Raw genomic sequence first — 6,498 nt, 5'->3', positions numbered from 1 at the left:
AGTTCCTTGGCTAGAGAGAGGGAGGGCTGTCAAAGACCCTTGTGGAAGGGTAAGGCCAAGAAACTCAAGGACTGTGCTGTCCAACACAGTAGCCACCAACTGCATGTGGTCCTTAACTTTTAAATGTAAGTGAATTAAAATTAAATCAAATTAAAAATTCAGTTTCTGAGTCATACTAGCCACATTCTAAGGGCTCAATAGCCACATATAACTAGTGGCTATCATATTGGGTACAAATATAGACCATTTCCATCATTAAAGAAAGCTCTATGGAACAGTGCTACTGTAGAAATTATTTTATGTGGTCTTATCTAGTAGCTAGTTTTAAATTTTCTTTCCTGAAATGTAATTACTTGCTTTATCACCAAGCCTTCAACACAGTTTTAAAATAATAGTAACAGCTAACATTTACTGAACACTTTGTATTGATCAGTCTTTTTCGTTGAGCATAACAGACTTCACTGTCTAATTTAAGCACAAAGAGATTTATTAAAGTGTATGGAGAGCTCACAGAATCATTAGGAAAGTTAAGAAATAGACTCCAAGCTAAATACCCAGGAATGACTTCCAAAATTACACTGCAGAACTGGGTTGACAAGCAAGCCACAGTCCCTGCCACCATCCAGAAGTTTCAGAACTGCTAATCCGTCACCACAGCTACTGGTTCCAGAATCACGTTGCCCTTGCCATGATCAGCACCAGCAAAATGGATGCCTCACACTTGCCTCTTCCTCCACAGAACTCACAGTTCTAAGGTCTCACAATAGTGGAATCTGTATCACAAACAGAACTGTAGCTGCAAAGGAGTTTAAGCAATGGGGTAAGTGTTTAGCTTTCCAGCCTCTGCAGTTCAGAAAGCAAGCTAGAAAGGGATTGGAATGAATTTCAAGAAAATGAGCCTAAAGTATCTGCCATGACTTGCCGTATGCCAGGTTCCGTAAACATGCCTGATCTCATTTCATTCTTACAAGAATTTAGTAAGGGCTTATAATTATCCCCTTTTGACAGATGAGGACACTACAGTAAACGGTGGACACACAGTATGGTCTTGGTTTTGCTTTGAGAAGTTGAAAGAGGGCCCTCTGTCCACTCTTGGAGAGAAGTAAAGTGAAGCGGGGAAGACAGAGCTGCCTGGAGAAGCCGGGATGAAAGACGACAACCCACGAAAATAAAGCAGCAGTCCCAAGGTGACAAAGGACAGCCAGAATGAATTTGAGAACTCAGGAGTGGTGCTGCTCTATGAATTCATGCCAGATTCCAGAGTCCCTGCTCTCTCCACAAACACATGCTGCCCTCAATGGGAAAAACCAGAACTTACACACACGTAACAAACATGTAAGAACACTTCCCTGGTTACAGTCCAACCACTCCAGTTGGATTGGTAGCACAGAGCACAGCGTAAAAGTAAAGAACTCAGCAAGGAAGGCTTCCAGAAGGAGGTAAGTTTTCAGTCGGTTTTAGAAGAGAGGCGAAGTTTTAGTTTACATATGGCTGTCAGAAGGCAGATGAAAAGATGAAAGAACTCACACGCCCTCATGCCAAGACTCAGCAGCTGAAGGGGGAAGCCTTGGAGCAAATCAAAGCAATGTCCTTGATTGAGGATGAAAGAGGTGAGTCAGTGTTTAGGAGAAAACAACAAATAAGCTGGCTGGGAAAGGAAATGATTGCAGGATAAAATCATGTGAAACCCTTCCTATGATTATAGTCATATTAAAATATTAAAGTATGTATTGAAATTCAATTTGGAGCAGAATGAAAATCTTGGAGAGTAGGACCTAGAAATTTTCTGACAAGCACTCCAGGTTGATTCTCTTGCTTTGCCTGTCATGAGGTCTATTCCCGGGCTCAGCTCTGTTTCCCTGTGACATAGCCCAAGCTTCAGGTGCACAGGGGCTGGGGCCCCTTTGCCACATCCTTCTTTACTGGAGACATTCTAGTGGGATCAAAAGATAACTATGTCAGAGGGAAGACTAAACCTCAAGGAAATGGGTTGTTCCGTGCTGAGTGATTCAGAGAAATTTGAGAAAGAAGTGTCAATATCCCAGAAATGTGGTTGCATGCATGATTCTTACTTTGCTTGAGCTTTATCAAACAATATTATTAACTAACAATTCAACAAGTCTTTCCATCTGCCAGGGCCAATGCTAAGCAATTTAATAGGGCACTACATCATTAACCCTCACAGCAATTACCTACACTAGAGGCTGTTAGTGTCCCCATTTTACAGCGAGGAAACTAAGGCTTAGAGGTCCCACAGCTAAGAACTGGACTCCATAGCCCATGAATTTAACTAGCCTGATTTTTTCTTCTTATTATTTATATTTCCCTATTATCTTTTACATGTTATGTTTGTTTGCTTCTTGGCTCCCCACTCCTCCAAAAACTAGAAGTTTCTTAAGTGCAATGATGAAGTCTAATTCATCTTTTGATACCCTTCTCCCCAGAACCCTACAGAAACTAGCACATAGTGAGTGCTTAATATAAGTGAGCTAGACGCAATAATCATTCACTTTGTATGCTTATACCTAACTACTCTTGCAGATACAGCTTCCAGATGACAAGTAGATGACATGAGTACTCTCATTTCCTATAGTGCCACAGTCAAGTGTGAGGGTCTTGGTGCCTCAGCCACTTACTAGTGGTGTAACCTTGGGCAAATGTTAAAAGAAAAAAAAAGTTTTACTGTTTATAAAGGATTATCTGTAAAAAGAGGACTGCTGTTGGGGCATGAAGAAATAGCTGGAAAAGATTCAGATCATAAGATTCAGATGCGTAAAAAAAAGTATGTATTTTCTAAGAGTGGTACATGGGTGGGTTCTCAGAGGAGCCAGCGTCTTGCTAGAGCAGCCAGAGCCTGCTGACTCTCTCAGGTCCCTCCTATCAAGAAGGATGGAGCAGCAAGAACAGGGACTTGTGGTTAAATGTTAACTTGTGTTTATTTCTCTACAATTGCCTGCTGTTTCATTTGGCCAACCCAGTGAAGATTCTTTCGTAAGCCTGTGTGTAATTTCTAAACACCAGACCTACAACCTTTATACACATGCTAAACATTTATGGAGTGGGAGAATTCTCCTTTTTCTTCATCCGTGAATTGAATAAATATCAACATCCTCCCTTGCACCCCCAAAAAGTATTCTTTGATCTACACTAAAGATAAACCAGTAGTAATTCATCCTGATCAGCTAAGGGCTGTAAAGCAGATTCTTTGATAAGCCAATTAATTTCAGAGTGTAGTGGGGCTTGTTCCTTCATGATGCTGATTTAGATTCTTAAAGCCATAGAATGTTAGAGCTGGAAAGAGGCCTTTTAAGAGTATCTCGTCAAATGCTCTGATTTTAACAGATGAGAAAACTGTAAGTTCCAGAGAGAGAAAAGGACCTTTAGACTTGTGCACAGATGTTAATAAAGAGCTGTATAGGAAATGTTTGTCTCAACAATTCCTCTACTATTTTAAGATTTCTGAGCTGTTGCTTTTTGTTTCCTTTATAATCTGGTGATCCAAGTGCAGAATTTGGGCCTGGAATTGGAAATCTGTGGACACTAATCTTCAGCTTTGTGCTGACGTCAGAGGTAATTGAGAATCACTGCTGCCCCCTGCTGGAAACGTAAAATCTCACAGGCTCTCAAGGTTATAGCAATTTTGTTTGTTCGTTTGTTTTAAAGATTGGCACCTGAGCTAACATCTATTGCCAATCTTCTTTTTCTCTTCTTCTTCTCCCCAAAAGCCCCAGGACATAGTTGTATCTTCTAGTTGTGAGTGCCTCTGGTTGTGCTATGTGGGACACCGCCTCAGCAGGGCCTGACGATAGATGCCATAGCCGCGCCCAGGATCTGAACCAGCGAAACCAGGGGCCACAGAAGCAGAGCACAGGAGCTTAACCACTGGGCCACAAGCCGACCCCTGGAATTTTTTTTAACAGTCAAAAAAATTATGAAAGTAATAGTTCCTTCGGTTAAAAGTTTAAACAGCATCAAAGCATATAATGATCAAAGCAAAATCTGCCCCCTCTCAACCCCACTTTCCAGGCACAACTGTTAATTTTTTTGAAGATTCTTCCTCAATTATTTTCTATTCATGTATCTATGTATATATTTACGCATATGTATATGTCTTTTACACACAAATAGGGCAATGCTATATGCACTGGTCTGCAACTTGTTTTTCTCTTTTTTATTTAATTTATCTTACTGATTTTGAGTAGACAATACATTCAAAAGCTTCCTAAATTTTTTAAGAAACAATATGTCTTGAACATCCTTTCAAAGCAGTATATATTGGTGAATCTCATTCCTTTTGATGGAGGAATAATATTCCATTGCTTGGGTGTATCATAAATTATTCATTGAGTCCTCCTCTGATGGACTAAAATGTAAATCTCTATAAGAGTAGGTACTTTATTAACTTGTTGTGGTCATTACTCACTGCTGTCCCGGATAATGAGAAGAATACGCAGTAAAATTTGTTTAATGAGTAAGTGGACATTTTTCCAGTTTCAAGTATTTCTCTGCTTCAAAAATGCTGCCCTGAATGTCCTTGTGCCTGTACTTTTGAGAAAAGGATAGTGTAGGAGGAAGTGCAGGTTCAAAGATGTGTGAATTTTAAGTTTTGATAGATACTGCCAAATCGGTACTTTTGATGACAAATGGATGCAAATGTAATTCTATCATTCCCATACCTGACTGAGCATCAAAACCAGAATGTCCCAGAGAATTAACTAAAAAGAGCTCCTCTCTGCACATCCCTTCTCTGTTCTAATTCAGGAGTTAGGGGTGGGAGGAGGAATCTGTATATTTAACAGCCTCACCCGGCACGGTGATGCCAATGCACACTCCGGACTGCCAGCGACCACATGATCCACCCATTTCTTGCTACACTGCAGCAGACAGGAGTGTGCTCCTATCTCCTAATCCTAACATGGTTCCTCATTTGTTATTCACCCGATGCTTGTTGAGTGCCTACTGTGTACAAGACCCTATGCTCTCTCACCCAGAGGCAAGATTGTACGGGGGTGTGGTATGGATTTCGCCACTCCCATGGGTGGTGGTGCTGGGGGCAAATGGGTGAGTTTGTTGGTGTGAGTTTGTTGGTGTATGTGTGTTGGCGGGCGGCTGGGGTTTGGGGAGGGAGCAGTGTGTAGGTGAAACTCAGGAATCCTGCAGCACGACAGTTGCAGGAATTTTTTAAAAGCCTAGCCCTGCCCTCAGTGACACGTGGGTACGTCTAACACACATAGGGCAGGCACAACTTCTAGGTCTTCTCAGGCCACTGCTACTGGGGGTCGCCACAAGCCAACGCGTGGGGTGGGGCATGGTCCTTTCTCTCTGGGCCCTTCTAAGCCAGAGAAAGTATAATGCAGATGAGACATGCATGGGAAATTGCCATGAACAGCCAACAGATCGCAGACATAAAAAGAGATGACAGATTCCACTGTCATTCATGACCCACCCAAATGTCACATCCTCTGGGCTCTTTCCCTGATGACTCCAGCCCCAAGCAGGTGTTGTTTCCACGCACTCCATGGCACTTGAAATATAACAACAGAAAAAAACGAAAACCAACCAAACAAACTCCTACTACTGCTCCCTGAGGCTTACTATGTCAGAACTTCTAGCCGCTTTACTTCCTCACCTCATTTTATTCTCTCAACGGTGCAGGAAACTCAGAGAAGTTAAATAACTAGATAAAGGTCACAGCGTTTGTTTAGTAGAATGATCTTCACATTTTCTTGCTTGCACATCTCATCAAATAATTTTGAAAAATTGTGTATCCTTAGAAACAGACACACACACATCTATGGCCACTTTATAACAAAGGAGGCACTACACAGTCGGAAAAGTTCCTTTTAATAAATGGTGCTGGGATAGCTGGATACCCATATGGGAAAAAAATGAAATTGGACCCTATTTCATGCCATACACAAACATCAACCCCAGGAGGATAAAAGACTTAAATGCGAAAGGCAAGAATCTATAGCCTTTTAGAAGACAACACGTGAAAATTATATTTTCATGACTAATGAATTTGGAAAACATTTATTAAACAAGCCACTATCAGCCCTCATTTAAAGGAAAAGAATGATAGCTTCAATTACACTAAAGATACACATTTTGGTTCATTAATGTACTCCATAAAGAGTATAATAGATAAATCACAGAGTGAGAGAAGATATTTAAAACAAATATAACTATATGCTCTTCAGATCGTTGCAATACTAGGCTAAGGCAGCAGTGTTAAATGGTAGAACGACCTTGGAAAACAGTTTGGCATTCTTTTGTATGTACGTTATACTGCACAATAAAAAAGAAAAACAAAAGAAATCATCACCTAAGAATGTATCCACTTGCACATTTTAAAGCTGACATCTAAAAGTTTTCATCTTATTTACCTTTTTTTTTTTTTTTTTTACTTGAACAAGAATGCTTACAGTGGCCTTATTTGTAATTGCCCCCAACTGGAAACAACCCCATATCTATGGAGAATGAATAAATAAATTGTGG

At 40.7% G+C, this 6,498-nt stretch overlaps 1 long non-coding RNA gene across 1 annotated transcript; it reads left to right on the top strand.

Annotated features, from left to right (window-relative positions):
• The first annotated feature begins 1,405 nt into the window (after positions 1-1,405).
• Positions 1,406-3,783, top strand: LOC124251275 (uncharacterized). Its single transcript, XR_006891722.1, has 3 exons — positions 1,406-1,610; positions 3,509-3,570; positions 3,726-3,783. It is a non-coding gene; the product is annotated as an uncharacterized LOC124251275 (long non-coding RNA).
• Positions 3,784-6,498: the final 2,715 nt, after the last annotated feature.

This window comes from Equus quagga, chromosome 13 (assembly GCF_021613505.1).
Source record: "Equus quagga isolate Etosha38 chromosome 13, UCLA_HA_Equagga_1.0, whole genome shotgun sequence".
NCBI lineage: Eukaryota > Metazoa > Chordata > Mammalia > Perissodactyla > Equidae > Equus > Equus quagga.
This window is presented reverse-complemented; position numbering and strand designations above follow the sequence as displayed.